The sequence below is a fragment of the Mesoplodon bidens genome, assembly GCF_964165515.1.
Source record: "Mesoplodon bidens genome assembly, chromosome: 9".
Lineage (NCBI taxonomy): Eukaryota > Metazoa > Chordata > Mammalia > Artiodactyla > Ziphiidae > Mesoplodon > Mesoplodon bidens.
Genome location: NC_138166.1, coordinates 67,352,849 through 67,374,536, shown reverse-complemented (window position 1 = coordinate 67,374,536; position 21,688 = coordinate 67,352,849).

Below are 21,688 nucleotides of genomic sequence, written 5' to 3'. Positions count from 1 at the left end.
ATGCGGATGAAAGACAGGCAGCAGTGGGAGCTGACAGGAGGAAGGAATGAGGAACAGTAAGGGGTAGGTGGTGTCCTTGAAACTAGATCTGCATTGTTTGGTTAGAGGAGGAAACCAAAAATATCTAGTAGGTGTAATGGCTCAGTAAGGAACACAGAGTACGTTCTATCACCTTAGGCTTCCCTGGAGATAGAATAATGAAGTTCTCTCTCTCTTTTTTTTTTTTTTTTTTGCGGTACGCGGGCCTCTCACTGTTGTGGCCTCTCCCATTGTGGAGCACAGGCTCCGGACACGCAGGCTCAGCGGCCATGGCTCACAGCCCAGCCGCTCCGCGGCATGTGGGATCTTCCCGGACCGGGGCACGAACCCGTGTCCCCTGCATCGGCAGGTGGACTCTCAACCACTGTGCCACCAAGGAAGCCCTGAAGTTCTCTTTTTAATGTGGCAAAGTGGGTTGGTCATTGACCTTATTAGAGGATTTAAAGTCTGAGTTTAAAAGTTGAGTGGTACATGTAAAAGTAATATTTCGATTTATATCATTTATGGCCAGACTTCTCAAACTTAAAAATTAATAGTTAATTTGCATTTAGGCATTACACTCTTGCTGTATTTACTTGTATATATTCAGGCTTACAGGCTTTAACTAATTTTGAGAATAATAATAACCAAAGAGTTCAAGTTGTATTACAAGGCAGCATTTGCCAAGACTCAGCCCAAAAGGGGGAACTAACAGTGTTATAGATAAAAATCTACACTGCAAAAATTCTTTTAAAATATTTATTGAAGATTATATGTTACACAATTTACTTTCATAAAATGCTAATTGATGTTGGACAGTAGTCAAAAAAATTTAAAAAGGGGCGACTGTGATTCTAAGTGATTAATAATTTGGGAAAACTGAATTAAATGGAATTAAGCAAGATACTCTACTACAGGATTGCAAATTCTTCAGTACGTTGAATATAATGTGTGAATTACCAAGAGAGGAATATAGTTTGACAGTATGCAATATTTCCTGTACTTACTTTCCCATTTAATACTTTTCCTCATAGAACATCTCAGGGGATCAAGTCTCTGAAGAATATATTGTGAAAAATGCTGCCAGCGTCATTTTTTGCTTTCCTTGATAGAAACCTTTTCTTTGCTTTTTGTTCAAATAAAGCTCAGTTGGATGTAATAGGAACATGAGACTGTACATGCCTTCAGAGGCAGCATAATCATAAATTTTGGCCAGTGTGCAGAGAGCTAGCATCAGCAGCAGAAATTCAGGTCCCAAGAGGATCTTTCCAAATATTCTAGTCAAGTCCTGTTCCTGTCATCACTGTTCTGAGGAGTCCACACTTGTTTTAGCATGTTACTGTCTCTTAATTCCTTTCTTCAGACTCCATTGAAAAATTATCACTCCTTTTCCATTCCAGTTTCATCTCCCACAATTCTTCCTAAGTTCCTTACATTTTAAAAGCGTTGGCAATGGGAGTGATAGAGGTAGAAGGAACAGCTTAAGATTTCCCTGAGGTCCCAACAGGCTTTACAAAGTAACATTTAAACCGAATCCTGAAGGCAGAAAACCAGAAGGTAGTTCCCAAAACAGAAAGAACATGCGAAAAGAGTCAGAAGTACGAATCCATTGGACTACAAATATGGTCAGTATAGTTGCTTACCTGTCTTTAGGCTTCTGGAGACTGATGGGGGAAATTGATGAGATGAGCCTGGAACAATATACGGAGATCAACTGATGAAGAGCCCTTTATACCAACACAAGGGTTTAGAATTTATTCTGTGGCCAATTGAGAGCCATTGGAGAGGAAGGGATCGCCGTAAAATTAAGGAAGTGAATAAATATGGGCATACCTTGAGGATATTGTGGGTTCAGTTCCAGACCAACACAGTAAAGCAAATATCACAATAAAGTGAGTCACTTGATTTTTTTGGTTTCCTAGTGCATATTAAAGTTATGTTTACACTATGCTGTAGTCTGTTAACTGTGCAATAGCATTATGTCTAGAAAAAACAATGCACATACTTAATTTAAAAATACTTTATTATTAAAAATGCTAACCATCATCTGAGCCTACAGGGAATGGTCATAGTAACATAAAAGATCACTGATCAAAGATCACCATAACTGATATACTAATAACGAAAAAGTTTAAAGTATTTGGAGAATTAGTGTCAAAATGTCACACTAAGACACAAAGTGAGCAAATGCTATTGGAAAAATTGAGCTGATAGACTTGCTCAACACACATCTTCAATTCGTAAAACATGTAGTATCTGCAAAGTGCAAAAAAGTGAAGTACAATAAAGTGAGTAGGCCTTTAAACAAATTATGTACAAATGGATCTATGTGGTAGTGACAGTAAAATTAGACTATTTCTCTTTTTGTGACATCTTCAACTAAATGATTTTGTGAACTAACCAAAAATTTTATTGAAACACTTTTCCTTTAGCAGCCATGAAATCATTTTGTTTACATCATCTGGCCACATACACTTGATTTACACATACTCCTCATACAGTATATTCCCAATTCTTTCTCATTATACTAGAAAACTGTATCTTTGTTTCTTTACCACTAAGGTAAATACAATGTCATTAGTTTGTTAATAATTTAAGCTGAAATGTTTTTCAGGAGGATGTGCATTATTTTACATAAGTCTAGGTCTTATGAAATGAGGACCCCTAGGATTCTAAAGTCTAAATGTTTTTAAAGAAGTACAAGGCTACTTTCTGATTTCAAATCAAATAATTTATTTTTCTGAAATTGTCTACTGTGTTTAGTAAGCTGCTTCAGTCATCTTTTATTATTATTATTAGTAGTAGTATATAAAACATTTAGACTCTAACTGAAATAATCTGAGATAATTTCTGGCCTTTCTCCTTGAGTTTTCTGCAAAACTGCTACATGTGTTAAAAGTTAGGGGAATAGTAAATGCAGCTAATTGAAAACAGCATGCACATTTACATTAGAGTTATTATATTTTTTATTTTTTGACAACTTTATTGGAGTATAATTGCTTTACAATGGTGTGTTTCTGCTTTATAACAAAGTGAATCAACTATACATGTACCTATATCCCCATATCTCCTCCCTCCTGCATCTCCCTTCCACCCTCCCTATCCACCCCTCTAGGTGGTTACAAAGCACTGAGCTGATCTCCCTGTGCTATGCAGCTGCTTCCCACTAGCAACCTATTTTACATTTGTTAGTGTATATATGTCCATGTCATTCTCTCACTTCGTCTCAGCTTACCCTTCCCCCTCCCTGTGTCCTAAAGTGCATTCTCTATGTCTGTGTCTTTATTCCTGTCCTGCCCTTAGGTTCTTCAGAACCTTTTTTTTTTTAGATTCCATATATATGTGTTAGCATACAGTATTTGTTTTTTTCTTTCTGACTTACTTCACTCTGTATGACAGTCTCTAGGTCCATCTACCTTGCTACAAATAACGCAAGTTCATTTCCTTTTATGGCTGAGTAATATTCCATTGTATATATGTGCCACATCTTCTTTATCCATTCATCTGTCGATGGACACTTAGGTTGCTTCCATGTCCTGGCTATTGTAAATAGAGCTGCAGTGAACATTGTGGCACATGTCTCTTGTTGAATTATGATTTTCTAAGGGTATATGCCCAGTAGTGGGCTTGCTGGGTCGTATGGTAGTTCTATTTTTTAGTTTTATGAAGAACCTCCATACTGTTCTCCATAGTGACTGTATCAATTTACATTCCCACCAACAGTGAAAGAGGGTTCCCTTTTCTCCACACCCTCTCCAGCATTTATTGTTTGTAGATTTTAGATGATGGATTCTGACCGGTGTGAGGTGATACCTCACTGTAGTTTTGATTTGCATTTCTCTAATGATTAGTGATGCTGAGCATCCTTTCATGTGTTTGTTGGCAATCTGTATATTTTCTTCGGAGAAGTGTCTATTTAGGTCTGCCCATTTTTGGATTGGGTTGTTAGTTTTTTTGATATTGAGCTGCTTGTATATTTTGGAGATTAATCCTTTGTCAGTTGCTTCATTTGCAAATATTTTCTCCCATTCTGAGAGTTGTCTTTTCGTCTTGTTTATGGTTTCCTTTGCTGTGCAAAAGTAACTTTCAATAGATCCCATTTGTTTATTTTTGTTTTTATTTCCATTTCTCTAGGAGGTGGGTCCAAAAGGATCTTGCTGTGATTTATGTCATAGAGTGTTCTGCCTATGTTCTCCTCTAAGCGTTTTATAGTGTCTGGCCTTACATTTAGGTCTTTAAGAAATTTTGAGATTATTTTTGTGTATGGTGTTGGGGAGTGTTCTAATTTCATTCTTTTACATGTAGCTGTCCAGTTTTCCCAGCACTACTTATTGAAGAGGCTTTCTTTTCTCCATTGTATATTCTTGCCTCCTTTATCAAAGATAAGGTGACCATATATGTGTGGGTTTATCACTGGGCTTTCTATCCTGTTCCATTGATCTATATTTCTGTTTATGTCCCAGTACCATACTGCCTTGATTACTGTAGCTTTGTAATATAGTCTGAAGTCAGGGAGCCTGGTACCTCCAGCTCCTTTATTCTTTCTCAAGATTGCTTTTGCTATTTGGGGTCTTTTGTGTTTTCATACAAATTGTGAAATTTTTTGTTCTAGTTCTATGAAAATTGCCATTGGTAGTTTGACTGGGATCACCTTGAATCTGTAGATTGCTTTGGATAGTAGAGTCATTTTCACAATGTTGATTCTTCCAATCCAAGAACATGGTATATCTCTCCATCTCTTCGTACCATCTTTAATTTCTTTCATCAGTGTCTTATAGTTTCTGCATACAGGTCTTTTGTCTCCTTAGGTAGGTTTATTACTAGATATTTTATTCTTTTTGTTGTAGTGGTAAATAGGAGTGTTTTGTTTATTTCTCTTTCAGAATTTTCGTCATTAGTGTATAGGAATGCAAGAGATTTCTGGGCATTAATTTTGTATCCTGCTACTTTCCCCAATTCACTGATTACCTCTAGTAGTTTTCTGGGAGCATATTTAGGATTCTCTATGTATAGTATCATGTCATCTGCAAACAGTGACAGTTTTACTTCTTTCCAATTTGGATTCCTTTTATTTCTTGTTCTTCTCTGACTGCTGTGGCTAAAAATTCCAAAAGTATGTTGAATAATAGTGGTGAGAGTCGGCAACCTTGCCTTATTCCTGATCTTAGTGAAAATTTTTTCAGTTTTTCACCCTTGAGAATGATGTTGGCTGTGGGTTTGTCATATATGGCCTTTATTATGTTGAGGTAAGTTCCCTCTATGCCTACTTTCTGGAGGGTTTTTATCATAAATGGGTGTTGAATTTTGTAAAAAGCTCTTTCTGCATCTATTGAGATGACCATATGGTTTTTCTGCTTCAGTTTTTTAATATGGTTTATCACATTGATTGATTTGCGTATATTGAAGAATCCATGCATTCCTGGTATAGACCCCACTTGATCATGTTGTATGATCCTTTTAATGTGCTGTTGGATTCTGTTTGCTAGTATTTTGTTGAGTATTTTTGCATCTATGTTCATCAGTGACATTGGCCTGTAGTTTTCATTTTTGTGACATCCTTGTCTGGTTTTGGTATCAGGGTGATGTTGGCCTCGTTGAATGAGTTTGGGAGCGTTCCTTCCTCTGCTAAATTTTGGAAGAGTTTGAGAAGGATAGGTGTTAGCTCTTCTCTAAATGTTTGATAGAATTCGCCTGTGAAGCCATCTGGTCCTGGGCTTTTGTTTGTTGGAAGATTTTTAATCACAGTTTCAATTTCAGTGCTTGTGATTGGTCTGTTTATATTTTCTGTTTCTTCCTGGTTCAGTCTTATAAGTTTGTGCTTTTCTAAGCATTTGTCCGTTTCTTCTAGGTTGTCCATTTTATTGGCATGTAGTTGCTTGTAGTAATTTTTCATGGTCCTTTGTATTTCTGCAGTGTCAATTGTTACTTCTTCTTTTTCATTTCTAATTCTGTTGATTTGAGTGTTCTCCCTTTGTTTCTTGATGAGCCTGGCTAATGGTTTATCAATTTTGTTTATCTTCTCAAATAACCGGCTTTTAGTTTTATTGATCTTTGCTATCGTTTCCTTCATTTTTTTAAATGTATTACTGGTCTGATCTTTATGATTTATTTCCTTCTGCTAACTTTGGGGTTTTTTTGTTCTTCTTTCTCTAATTGCTTTAGGTATAAGGTTAGGTTGTTTATTTGAGAGGTTTCTTGTTTCTTGAGGTAGGATTGTACTGCTATAAACTTCCCTCTTAGAACTGCTTTTGCTGCCTCCCATCGGTTTTGGGTCATCATGTTTTCACTGTCATTTGTTTCTAGGTATTTTTTGATTTCCTGTTTGATTTCTTCAGTAATCTCTTGCTTCTTTAGTAGTGTATTGTTTAGCCTCCATGTGTGTGTACTTTTTACAGATTATTTCCTGTAATTGATATCTAGTCTCATAGTGTTGTGGTCAGAAAAGATACTCGATATGATTTCAATTTTCCTAAATTTACCAAGGCTTGATTTGTGACACAAAATATGATCTATCCTGGAGAATGTTTCATGAGCACTTGCGAAGAAAATGTAATCTGCTGTTTTGGGATAGAGTGTCCTATAAATATCAATTAAGTCCATCTTGTTTAATGTATCATTTAAAGCTTGTGTTTCCTGATTTATTTTCATTTTGGATGATATGTCCATTGGTGAAAGTGAGGTGTTAAAGTCCTCTACTATTGCTGTGTTACTGTCAATTTCCCCTTTTATAGCTGTTAGCATTTGCCTTATGTATTGAGGTGCTCCTATGTTGGGTGCATCAATATTTACAATTGTTATATCTTTTTCTTGGATTGATCCCTTGATCATTATGTAGTGTCCTTCTTTGTCTCTTGTAATAGTCTTTATTTTAAAGTCTATTTTGTCTGATATGAGAATTGCTACTCTAACTTTCTTTGATTTCCACTTGCATGGAGTATCTTTTTCCATCCCCTCACTTTCAGTCTGTATGTGTCCCTACGTCTGAAATGGGCCTCTTGTAGACAGCATATGTACAGGTCTTATTTCTGTATCCATTCAGCCAGTCTGTGTCTTTTGGTTGGAGCATTTAATTCATTTATATTTATGTTAGTTATCAATATGTATGTTCCTATTACCATTTTCTTAATTGTTTTGGGTTTGTTATTGTAGGTCTTTCCCTTCTCTTGTGTTTCCTGCGTAGAGAAGTTCCTTTAGCATTTGTTATAAACCAGGTTTGGTGGTACTGAATTCTGCTAGCTTTTGCTTATCTGTAAAGGTTTTAATTTCTCCATTGAATCTGAATGAGATCCTTGCTGGGTAGAGTAATCTTGGTTGTAGGTTTTTCCCCTTCATCACTTTAAATATGTCCTGCCACTTCCTTCTGGCCTGCAGAGTTTCTGCTGAGAGATCAGCTGTTAACCTGATGGGGATTCCCTTGTGTTTTATTTGTTCTTTTTCCCTTGCTGCTTTCCTTTCTATTTAACTTTTGATAGTTTGATTAATATGTGTCTTAGCATGTTTCTCCTTGGATTTCTCCTGTATGGGACTCTCTGCTCTTCCTGAACTTGATTGACTATTTCCTTTCCCATATTAGGGAAGTTTTCAACTATAATCTCCTCAAATATTTTCTCAGTCCCTTTTTTGTTCTCTTCTTCTTCTGGGACCCCTATAATTCAAATGTTGGTGCATTTAATAGTGTCCCAGAGCTCTCTGAGAGTGTCCTCAATTCTTTTTATTCTTTTTTCTTTATTCTGCTCTGCGGTAGTTATTTTCACAGTTTTATCTTCCAGGTCACTTCTCTGTTGTTCTGCCTCAGTTATTCTGCTATTTATTCCTTCTAGGGAATTTTTAATTTCATTTATTGTGTTGTTCATCATTGTTGGTTTGCTCTTTATTTCTTCTAGGTCCTTGTTAAACATTTCTTGTGTTTTCTCCATTCTATTTACAAGATTTTGTATCATCTTTACTGTCATTACTCTGAATTCTTTTTCAGGTAGACTGCGTGTTTCCTTTTCATCTGTTTCATCTGGTGGGTTTTTACCTTGCTCCTTCATCTGCTGTGTATTTCTCTGTTTTCTCATTTTGTTTCACTTACTGGGGTCGTAGTTCCTGTTGTTTTTGGTGTCTGCTCCCTGTGGGTAAGGTTGGTTCAGTGTGTTGTGTAGGCTTCCTGTTGGAGGGGACTGGTGCCTGTGTTCTGGTGGATGAAGCTGGATCTTGTCTTTCTGGTGGGCAGGACCACGTCCGGTGGTATGTTTTGGGGTGTCTGTGAACTTATGATTTTAGGCAGCGTCTGTGCTAATGGGTGGAGTTGTGTTCCTGTCTTGCTAGTTGTTTGGCATAGGGTGTCCAGCACTGTGCCTTGTTCATTGTTGAGTGGAGCAGTGTCTTATCGTTGAGATGGAGATCTCTGGGAGATTTTTCACTGTTTGATATTACATGGGGCCAGGAGGTCTCTGCTGGACCAATGTTCTGAAATCAGCTCTCCCACCTAAGAGGCTCAGGCCTGACAGCTTGCCAGAGCACCAAGACCCTTTTGGGAAGTCTGAGGTCTTCTGCCAGCATTCAGTAGGTGTTCTGTAGGGGTTGTTCCACATGTAGATGTAGTTTTGATGTATTTGTGGGGAGGAAGGTGATCTCCACGTCTCACTCCTCTGCCACCTTGAAGGTGCCTCTCTATTATATTTTTTAAATTTTTCTTGCTCGTTGGAGAATATTCCCATTTGTTATTTTTTGCATACTCATACCTAATGTCAGGATAAAATGTTTTACGAATCATTTTTTTTTCTGTGTGACATCCTTCAGGTCAAGGAAGTGTTTAAAGCAGCCAACTACATATGTTCTTTCGAATATTCACAATATTCACAGATTTGATTTAGATTCAGTGAAACTTGTTCATTTTTAGTTAAAGAAGAGGTGTGATCTGACTTCCAGAATGGTGTAGGAAGAACCTCTGAATATTCACCCTTCTGTAAAATCAATGATACTTGGCAAAAACTGTCAAAATCAACTTTTTCAAACCTCTAGATATTACCTAAAAAGTTACAACAATGAGGAGTGTTTATTCAAGAATAACAGCTGAACTCAGTATGAACAGTAAGCATGTGGCATTTTAAGTTGCTTTCTTGGGTTCTGGGTTTCTGAATCAAGATTCCAGTTATAATACCTCAGGGTGGGGGCTTACTATACCAATTCCTTCTTCTCTTTCTATCTTTGTCTTATCTCTGCTCCATAAGCCAGGCATGCCTGTAACAGGAGTCTGTCATATACTTCCTCCAGTCACTCTCCCCCAAAAGGTATTTTTCATATGTCTTATAATCAGAAAGTTCCAATAATTTTTTAGCACTTAGGGCCTCAATTTGGGTCTCAATTGGTGACCCTTTAAAATCTTGTTCTGTATCTTATTTTAATGAAAATCTGGAACAGCCTTGCTGAATGATGCCATTTTGATCTGATAGTCTTGTCTGAGTTATAAAAAAATGTGTAGTGAGCAGTGAAGGGCATTCTAAGAGAGGTATAAGGAAAAAGGTTTTGTAGCATTAGAGACTATTGAATGTCCTTGTAACTCTGTGAAATAGGATTTGACTTACTTCATCATGTAGATGTCAGTAAATGGGGAAAGATGTGACTGGAGATAGGCAGGCCACCTGCTGATTTTTTGCAAATTTGTGAATGTATATTTTCCACTTGCAAATATAACACCAACTAGGTGGAAGTACCAATCTTGCCCTATTGGAGAACCATATAGATTATTCCATAATTTCAGCCACAATAGTACTAAAGTAGAGCTACCTAATTTAAGCCATGATGGTATGTTTTGGTTTCGGTAGATTAGAACTAAAACTGTTCTACCTGAACAAGTTCTGAAGATGTAGGATCCTCCTAGAGTCTGTTAATTTGAACTGATTTGTAAATTGCTCTAACTGACCAAATCACTGAGGGAGTAGTTCATAAAATTTTGTATTGTGCTCTGAAGTTTGCTTCTAAAGAGCCTAATCCTGAATTTTGGAGCTCAATGAGAAATAGACATGATTATAGCCATGAAAACACTGAACTCTTTCACCTCAGAACACACTAGACTACGTGCAAAGTCTACCAAGTTCACCCATTTCCACTACCACTTGCTTTTGTCTGATTTCTTGGGGCATGAGAGGAATTGATTTCTCAAATTCTTCATTGGATTTCTGAATGTTGTACTACTATGATACAGTGATTATACCTTTCCCAATTCATTCCTATCCAAAGGATCATTGTATAACCTTTTCTCAGTCCTTACTATGTATTGAGCATTGTGTATACCCAACCCTTCAATGACTATCTATTCTGAAAATACAATCCCTTTGCTTAAGAGCAACTAAAGTTAAGCCAAGTAAGCCTAGTTATTAAATGACTCAGACTCATGCTACAGTAAATGTCATCTGAGTTGGAATGAAAAGAATTACTGCTACAATAGCATTCTCAAGATCATAGATCTCTTATCAACCTGTCTAAAGTAACTTGAAACATTTGACAGCAAAGATTGTGCCAACTCTTTTTCTAAGTGATGTTTTAAGGAAACTCCTCCACTCCTAAGTAAACAACACATTAATTAAACAGACCTGATATATTTTTGCCATCATAATAGCTGCTTCAGATAAGAGAACCATAATATAATAATTTCATATATTTCCTTAATGTATAGCTTCTTAAAAGATATTTTTCAAATATTAATTCAAAAATCCTCTAAATATGACTGGAAATATCATAGCCTCAGCATTATCTACCAAGTAATTTGTTCAAAAGTTTATAATAGGGCAAAACTGAAGCTACTTTTAACTTCAAATTCACTACATTATACTATAAAACTTAATTACAATTTCATTCATGAATGAACTATCAATATATATCCTGCTCATAGGCTTTTTGTTTTTGCTGTCTTATAGACACACACAGATAGATAAAACCTGTCCCTGTCCTTAAATAACTTTACAATCTAGTGCTATAGAAACATACATAGATAAATCAATAATTGGTTGATTATGATACTTTATATAGTGGAAGGGGAAACTAAGGGATCCAGGTGCAAAGGATGGATTATTTATTCAGATGGAGAAAAAAAGGGGGGGTGTTATTCCTAGAAGAGATGGCACTAGAGCTAGGCTACCCCATAAAGAAAACAAAAATGAGAGGGAGCAACATACCTTTCAAATGGGGAAAACATAAGGCTTAAAGGCTGAGAGACAAGCAGAAATACTCAAGAATAGTAACACTTTGCATCAATTTATAGTGCATATAACAGTAATGTATGCTTTGAAAACACAGGATTTTTTTGTCAATATTGTACGTTAAGAAGAGATGCCAATAAACTGAGACATATTTTCCTCAATAAAATATGCTTTCATTTCTTAAAATTTACTAAACAAAAGGAGTTCAAAATGTTATATACTGTTTTGCTACAGCTCCTATGCTTTTCAAAATTATTATTTTCAAAATATTTGTAAAGGACTTTCTAGCCCTTTGAAATATAATTATTTGGACACAATTAAGATGTCTCAAATTCAGAAGCATCAAAGTACATAATACCATTTTTTAAAATTTCAAGTTCCCAGTAGGAATTTTAGCTGTCTCCTATTTTGTGGCTTAGTGCCAAAAGTAATTTTATTAGTCAAATGAAGTTAGCACATTTTCATTTTAACTAAGGGCAATTTACTTCCTGCTGGTCATACACAGTTTCCTCTCTTAATGACTGATTTAGTAAAATCTAAAGATTGCCCAAGGCTGCTACTCAGCAGGTTATTAACAACAAGTTGTAAATGAGAGGGACATTTAGACCATCACTTCACATACGTGTGTATCTATATTTAAAAAAAAACCAGGGCTTCCTTGGTGGCGCAGTGGTTGAGAGTCCACCTGCCGATGCAGGGAACACGGGTTTGTGCCCCGGTCCAGGAAGATCCCACATGCCGAGGAGTGGCTGGGCGCGTGAGCCATGGCCACTGAGCTTGCGTGTCCAGAGCCTGTGCTCCGCAACGGGAGAGGCCACAACAGTGAGAGGCCCGCGTACCGCAAAAAAAAAAAAAAAAAAAAAAAAGTCTATAAAACGTAGTTCATGTTAATGAAAAGAGTAAAAATAGAAAACTTAAAGTAGATCATAGACAACGCAAGTAACACTTATGACAACAACAAAAAGTGGATTAAATTTCCCTATTAAAATTCAAAGACTGTCTGAATGGATCAAGAATACAATCAAACTTCATGCTCTATTAGAAGTGGTAAACCTAAAGCTGTGTGAACAAAATTGATTTAAAAATATATGTGTGTGTCTCTGGGTGTGTGTATAATGCCAAATGTAGAGTGGTTTATTATATGTATATTTAATTTTATATCGTACAAGCATCACAATCTTTCAAGTTCCTATTATTTTTTTTAAGGATCAAACAACATTCAGGGTATTATTATTAATAATTTGCTTAGTGCACAAATCATTAGGTACAGGTACTACAGCAACAACAAAATAAAATTAGATATTATCCATAAATATTTATTGATAAAAGATCAAAATGTTGGATGTGGCTAACACCTAACATGCGTTTACGTGTAATAACAAGAGAGCAGATCAAATCAGGGCACAATATCTGACATGAGGGATCTGACAGGAGGAGAACAAGCATCCATTTTACCACATTTCTGAAACAATTTTAGCAAAGTGTTAAAGATAAAATATTCTATTTTTACCAGCATCCTGGATTTAGGAAGAGTATAAAACTTAATCATTTGTTTTCTTTTGCTCTTATAAGCTTTAAATAATATTTGAATAAAAGGAGCACATTTTTTTAAAAAGGAAGTGTTGATTGTGTGGTGTTTACTGTAGATAGTGTTGGTGTTTTCAAATAATAAGGATAAATAAATTCATTAAATCATCGTCAATTATTTTTAGAAGGGTATATAATTTATTAGATTTACATAAGTATTTTCCACTTAGAGTTAATGCCATTAATATTGTAAAAAGGATGTCAAAAATTAATACAATATCAAATACAAATTCATATTATTGTCAAACTTAAATTAAAATATCTTTTTGCTATTTTAATACATTTTACATTTGAGTCATTTTTGATACTACTTTCCGAGTTAATAAATGAAAGTTTCTTAGTAACCTGTTTTTGAACTGAGGTTGCTTGTCCATCCGTATTTGAAGTAACCTTTCTTCAATAATGGGAGGAACGCCATTCATCTTCCTCCCAAATAAAGACTTACATAAAACTTTTTTTTTTTTCCATTTTCTTCCCTGTAACAGCTGTGCCTTCTGCTCAGATACCCCATGGGAATAGTTTTAGCATGATAACAACAAACATCCTGCTGTGTTGTATTACTTTCATATACTAATTACAACACAAGCTGCAAGATCTACTTGGTCTCACACTTTACAGGTGAAAAATAAAATAGTTTCAATATAAACATTTTATATTCTTATTCTAAGGAAAAATGGTGGGGGCTGAGTCAATGGAGCTAAAATAAATAGAGTACTAGGAGAAGGGTCTTTTGGGCTGTTATCCATTTCTAATATACTACGTTGCAGAGGAGTTTAGGAGAGAAAAGTTTTGTATAATAAATGGTCAAAGGGAAACAGTTTTAGTTTTTTGTTTTACTTTTTTTTTTGCGGTACGCGGGCCTCTAACTGTTGTGGCCTCTCCCGTTGCGGAGCACAGGCTCCGGACGCTCAGGCTCAGCGGCCATGGCTCACGGGCCTAGTTGCTCCGCGGCATGTGGGATCTTCCCAGACCAGGCCACGAATCCCTGTTCCCTGTATCTGCAGGCGGACTCTCAACCACTGCGCCACCAGGGAAGCCCTAGTTTTAGTTCCTAAAAGAGGTTTAAATGAAGAACAGAGATGATGATGATAAAGCACAGTTTGTAACTCTGTAAGTCCTCAGGTGTGGGACATTTTCGAAGTAACTGCATATTAATTTGATAACGTTTCCAGAATATTTAAATTTCATGCAAATATGATAAAGGAAATATTTTGCTTTTATAATAAAATGCCTTTACCTCCTTCAAATTACTACCATCATTTCATTTAAAGATATTTTTAAAGTTCTCCCACATTATAATGCACAATAAATTATGTGATATTCATTCTGCTAATTATCTGTTGTTTATGTCTAGGAAAATATGTTTATTACTTCTGATTCATTATCTTCACTATATTTATTGGAATTATTAATTTTATATCTCTAGCTCTGTTTTGAAATTACCATTTTTTTCCTGAGAAGAAATTTTACCTGGGGTGGCATATAAAAATATTTTTCATTTTTATTATTGGGACACTTCTCATATACTCATTAAATTGTAACAGAGTAGCTATGTTTCCATTATTTTCTTGAAATTAGTTGGTGGAAGAGGATGTGTTGTTACATTATAACATTCTTGATGTAAATCACGAATTATCCTTTATTAAAGATCAGGTATAAAATATTTTCAAACTTTGATACAGATTTGGAAATGATACAAATTGTAATCAGTAGAAAGAGCAAGATAATATAGTAGTAAACTTGCACATTTAGAGTATAAAGCATTGTCTATTCTAGATAAACATGATTCACTAGTAGTATTTTTGCATATAATCACTAATACATTTATGCATTTTATGCATTAGTTTACACAGTAATTTGTAAAAAGTTCTATTGTAGATTTCTAAGGTAGTTAAAGCCTCTGAACGTGAGTTAAAGGAATAATATACTATTGTCCATGACATCTTGAAAATAGTCAGCTGTCTAATAAGCTTATATATTGGTCCACTCCAGGAGAATATGTAGGGGAAAAATGAGATGAATAGGAATAATTATTTACACATATGAAAAGAAAATTTTCTTGGCAAAAACCATGGAATTGTATAAGGAGAATGCATGAAACTCAGGTCTGTGAATAACATTAACCCATTTATCATCAGAAAGCATTGTAGATTTATATTTTATTTCATAATCTTTTTGTTAGCTCTATTTTCTTTGTTTTATTTCTTCAGTAAAGTCTTTTTGATGATTTTTCATAAAATCACCCTGCTTTCTCTAAACTAGTGGGGAAAAGGAGGGAGACATTTTATTTATTTATTTATTTATTTTTAAATTATTAATTTATTTATTTATGGCTGTGTTGGGTCTTCGTTTCTGTGCGAGGGCTTTCTCTAGTTGCAGCAACTGGGGGCCACTCTTCATCGTGGTGTGTGGGCCTCTCACTATCACAGCCTCTCTTTTTGCGGAGCACAGGCTCCAGACGCGCAGGCTCAGTAATTGTGGCTCACGGGGCTAGTTGCTCCGCGGCATGTGGGATCTTCCCAGACCAGGGCTCGAACCCATGTCCCCTGCATTGGCGGGCAGATTCTCAACCACTGCGCCACCAGGGAAGCCCCTGGGAGACATTTTAAATCATGGTTAAGTCTGGAAAGTAAAGGGAAGAATTAGCCCTAAAAATCAGAGATCATAGTCATGAGGATGCTGAAGACCTGCTGGTGGGGACCACTGTTTCTCCATGAATTCTTTTTGCCAGTTCATTGAGAATATGTGAGGTGTGTGTGAGTGAGAATACTCATGATTTCTTCCCCTTCCTTCTTGAGGATTTGGTGACTGATCTGGACTCTAATCCTGGTCACAATATTTACTAAATTCAGGCACAATTTTAATTTTGTTTAAATTCACAATTTCATTCTTACTTCAAAACTACTTGAAACATATAATGTATATATTCTAATTTTACGTATTAAAAGCTTTAGATTTCAGTGCATAAGTAATTTATACAAAATAATAAAGCACACTGAGATCTGATTGTCTTCAAGGCAATATGTTGGTCTATTTCCAGTCATTGCATTGATTGAAAAATATCCTACAGTTCATATTTCTTTAACTCCTACTGCTCTTTTAATCATGCAACTTAAATAAGTACATTTTTATTACATCCAAGATGCTTAGAAAAGTAAATTTTAATATACGTGATTCAGAATAATTCTGTATGTAACCTTATAATTAATTGTGAAAATAATTTTAATTTAAGGATTAAATTTTAAATGAATGTCAAAATAAGTCATCTATAACGTATGTGCCAGAACTTCCAGAGTATCGATTTCCAACAGAATTTATTATGTTTTGTAATTTAACCCCAAAAGGGATTTGCCTCCTCAAAATTCTTCACAACAGCTCAGTGAGATTATTTTCGGAATAAATAGTAACTAGTCCTATTATTTATTCCAGATAAAGATTGCTTCCAGTGATTTGGCCAATGATTTTAGAAAAACCTAAAGATTACACTTCTAAAAGTAAAATAAGCTCCTGCATTAGTTTATAAAACACTGAGGAGTTTGGCATTACCAATTTAACCATTTTTACACTACTAGAAATGTGTTTGATTTCTTATTTATTTATTTTATAAGCTAATTGCTATAAAAACTGCGAAATTTGGAGTTTTAAGGACTAAAATGGAATATTTTGACACTTGATTTGGGATCGTAGTATAAGTTGATGAATGAAAAATGAAGGGATAGAGGAGATTCATTTGTTCATCGAAGAATTATTTTTTTAGTATGGTCTACGAACAAGAATTTATACTAGTCTTTGGGGATGTATAGACAAACTACATAATTCCAGGCCTCAAGAAACTGGCAATCTAATGAGTAGAAAATAAACCAATTATTAAAATGAGTCATGGCAATAAATTTAAAGTATTTAAATCCATCATTAAAATAGAAAAACAACACCAAAATTTAGACAAACACTGCTTCCACAAAAACTCAAATAATTAGGTAAATACAGGGTAAAATATACACCAGCTACAGGCCTGTAAAGAAAACAGAAAGCAAAATATAAATATGAATCTAAGGACTTCCCTGGTGGTGCAGTGGTTAAGAATCCACCTGCCAATGCAGGGCACACGGGTTCAATCCCTAGTCCGGGAAGATCCTGCATGCCGTGGAGCAACTAAGCCCGTGTGCCACAACTACTGAAGCCCACGTGCCTAGAATCCGTGCTCCGCAACAAGTGAAGCCACCACAATGAGAAGCCTGCTCACCACAACAAGAGTAGCCACCGCTCGCCGCAACTAGAGAAAGTCTGTGCCTAGCAACGAAGACCCAACACACCCAAAACTAAATAAACAAGTAAATTAAGAAATATATACATGAATCTAGGTAGACTCTGAAGTAACTCTACTAAATGAAGTTTTTATTATTTGAGAAACAAAATTTATAATAATCTATAGTTTTATGTCACTAACATGTATAAATGAATCATTGAACTCTTAGGAAAGATTAACAATTTTAACATAGCTTTCTCAGTATTTAACTATTAAGTAGAAAAATAAATGAGATAGCTGAATTAAGTAATTATTAACAATTATATGGTAATTATGTGTCCAAATTTTCACCTTCCAATGAAAAGATAAAGCTTTTTATAGTGTCTATTAAGCATTTACAGTAGATGGTTACATGAGTGACCTTAGAGAAATTCAGTAAACTAAAAATCAGAAACTCTGAAACAAAGCTTTTGGGAAAAAAATGAAGATGAGCAATCACATTAAACATTGAAAATCATGAGTTATAAAAGCAGTAAAACAATAAAATGAATAAGTCACTCCAAGGGCCAAGTCTTTGTAAAATAATGAAATTGTCAAATAATATTCAAAAGTCAAAGAAAAAGGAGATAACATGAGTACATATAATTTGAAGGTAGAATAGATATTATCAGAAAATACTGTGTGCAATTCTAAAACAAAACAAGACAAAAAATCAGAACATAATGTTTCCATGAGAAAAAAAAGGTCAAAAGAGTTAAAAATAGAAAACATAAGTTACCTAGTACAACTGAAAGAAAAATTTAAAGCTGTCAAATTCAAACTATTATTCAAACTCTGAAATAATAGTTTGATAATAGTTTGATAATTTGAATTATCAAATTCAAACTATTCAAACTCTGAAAAAGACTATTTCAGAGTTTCATTCATGAGCACTTTTATTTTTTCAGCTCCACAGAAATAGCTTCCTTACATACTTACAATATTATTACACTGAAAATAATCTCATTTAAAAAAACAGCATACAAAAAACATTGGAATAAAATTAAAACAAAATGTACATTGATTTTGCAAAAAAAAAGAATAAATAAAATTTCAAGAATTATAAAGAAGAATTAAAAAACGTAAAAAAAAGCCAATTCATGTGGTTTAATTCAATATTGATGCTATTTTTTCGAATTACTGCATATAATCAAAGGTATTCTAACTTTAAAAATTTTTAAAAATATTTTAAAGCTTAAAAGAATTTCTTTTGAAAAATAAAAAAGTGCATTTGCATAGATGTAAGTAAAATGCTATGTATGCCATAATAAATGTTAGCTAATCAGAAAGCTCAAAATAAAAAACACAGCCATTGAAGACATAGCAGTTTCACTCTACTAATAGAAAGTGGTGGCACTATATTTACAGTGAGGGAAATATTGATAAAATGTTAAACAATATCAATTTGCATAACAAGGTGGATAGTATAGTAATACGCTTTTGCACCTTGTATGCATGTGTGTGAATGTGTTTACATCTGTGCGACATTGTACTGAGTGGGTCATTTCCTATTGGCCCCCAAATGATGGCTAGGGTCAGATGCTTTCTTGCGCTTACTAAGAGGAAAGAGAAAAAAACAAACTCTGAAAATGCATCTCCACTCAAAAATCTTCCCCTGCACCCTTCCCAGGAGAGGACTGGGAAGAAGAGAGAGCAGGAGGGACCAGGGCATTATGGGAAAGGTAGTGTTCGTGATGATAAGTGTTAGGGGTGAGAGGTAACTTCCTTCCCTCTCAGCAGGGGAGGGGGTTTGAGTCCCACTTCACTCAAAACCAAATGAATGGGTAGCTCTAAGAAACTGTCTGGTAGATACTGAGAATGGTTTTCTAGAAGGAGATGAGCATCTTCTTTCCCACTGAAACTCAGGCTTCTCTACTGCAACCGAAACACTGAAATGTGGTGACAAAGTTTCTGCAAAAACTGGGCCTGTGTTTCTGGAGTTTGGAAGAAAGTATGAATTCTGAGGCTGAAGGCAATATCTTGTGTGAGGTTCCTGAAGGTAGAGGCTTTTGAGAGTAGCCAGCAATAGGCTGGAAAAGATCTTTGGTATAGTATGCCTGAGATGAGGGCAGCAGACACCCATGCCAATCTCTGCAATTCTTGGAGAATAAAAATGGTCTCATAAAGGAGTATAGAGCCCGGCGTAGAGGTAAGAGCTGTTGGTGCCCAGGGAAGTCATGCCCTGTACAGAGACTAGGGTGCTGATCAGGGCCAAAAAGGGAGATGGGTTGTTCTCCCTCAGGTGTTTCTGTATGACTGGGAGAGAAGCTATTGATTTAATCTACCTCAAGAAATCATACACATTGTGAACTCAGAGATCACACACCAGTGGAGGCCACCAGCAGTGGAGAGAACCTGATAGAAACTGAACAAATCAACATGAGCCTGGAGACTTCCCCTACCACTAGAGGTGAGTCCACATTCATAAGAAAAACACTGGTCTCCACTTTTGCTCTTCCCTTTCCCACGCCCAGAGGGTCCAAACCCAGAGGGCTGCAGCCAGAGAGTGAAAGAGCAGACCACTGTCTCTTCCACTTTCTTATTTTGAGTCCTGTGACTCCCTTCCCCAGAAAAGAAAAGAAAAGGAAATACAAGTGAGAAATGCTAGAGGGAATAGAATTACATAAGATATTAGAATCTTAAAATGTACTGAATACTGAGTTCAACTTTAATAAACAAAAGTAGGGAATTTAAGGGAAGAGATAGTTGAGAGAAAAGAATTAAACATACTGTTTCTGAAGATAGAAGCCATAAAACTAAAAGGCATTATGTTGATTATTGAATGAATTGTGACTCCTCAATAAGCAGGTTATGTATAGGTAGCATAATCGTATGTCTACATGTTCATGGAAAATACTCTGGCAAGTTACAAACTAAATTGTTAATGGTGACTGGTTATCTCTAGGAAGCAAGATTAAAGAAGGTGGTATTGTAAAGGGAAATGTATTTTCAGATTGTAAGACTGTGTTTTTTAGAAATTTTTAATAACAAAATATAATAAAATATATTAATTTTACAATTGCAGATTAATTGAAAACAATTTTACAAATTCAATTGCGTAACATTCGAAAAGAACATATGCCTATGAATGAAATGGAATAAGTTCTGTCCTGCTTTTCAGAAATAGTTGGGTTTCTTTACATTTAAGTAAGCACTAATGTAGTAGAAAGGGAATAATTCCACTAATTAAAACTGGTAGAGTATTAGCTAATACTTAAGTTAATACTTTAAAAGCTAACAGCTTCTATTGTTTGTTAAGGACAAGAATTTTTGCTTATTATTGCCTTGTCATGAACAGCTACTTCTCAATTACATGTGATAATGAGAGACAAAAATTGCATGGGTAATTTTAAGCCACAATAATACCCTAATGTAATTTTAGATAATATTTTCCATCTTTCCCTCTTTATAAGCTCTTGACAGTACTACTAGCAATTGCAGATACTAACTGGTTCAGGTTTTATAGCCTCTCTGTCATCTTCCTCCCACACTTTGATGAACCTATTGACTTGAAGTGAAATGATTGAAAAGTAGTCATAGACAGAAAAAAAAAAGGAGAAGAAGCAGGGAGACTCTGTGAATCCAGTACCATATAGTCAGGCTATGAAACCCAAAAGTTAAATATAAAATATTAATTGTCCTGAATTTATGTGACTGTTTCTCAAACATAATGGTATGCAGATGTCAGTAGCTCACATTTTATTACTAAGGTGGTTCTCTAATTAACTACAGCTTCTCAGATCTCTGTTGTCAATGGTATTAAGCTGCATGGGGATGTTTTAATGATGGCAAACTTGATAAATGGACACTATTTTTATTGTTGTCTATTTCTTCCATCAGTTCGGTTATATCAATTCCAACCCATATAAAATCAACTATGGGTTGTTAAAAAGGCTTTTTGAGTGAGTAACATATTCAGTGAAATGAAACTGTGTCACCATAATTGTCTCTTAGCACTAGGACAGTCTTTTCTAGTGGTGGCAGCTTCTCTCTCCTTCTGTCTCTTATTCTGTTGACTAACTAGGCTTAAAGATAAAGACTACCTCACCTACCTGCACTGGCTTCTCTTCATAACCTCTCAGTGCTCGCTTTTATTCCCTGTCCCTTCTCATTCTCTTTCAATCGTGTATTAGAAATATGAGTTGTGCTAGTTTTCATTTTCTTCTCTTCTCCATAGAAATATAGTTAGGTTTCCCCCTTTGGCTCTCCTTGGAGCATATAAAAAGGCTACTCTTCTCCATTTATTAAGCTTTAAAAAAAATTCTAGCCAACTAATTCTTATTCAACTCTCCAGTAAGGTTTTGTTTCCCTTCACTGCAGCCAACTGCCATTTTCAAAGATTCTACTCTTGTCAGGATTTTTTTTTTCTTTTTTTTTGCGGTACGCGGGCCTCTCACTGTTGTGGCCTCTCCGTTGCGGAGCACAGGTTCCGGATGCGCAGGCTCAGCGGCCATGGCTCACAGGCCCAGCTGCTCTGCGGGATGTGGGATCTTCCCAGACTGGGGCACGAACCTGTGTCCCCTGTATCGGCAGGCGGACTCTCAACCACTGCGCCACCAGGGAAGCCCTACTCTTGTCAGGATTAACACAAACATCTTACCTTTAGTTAATAATG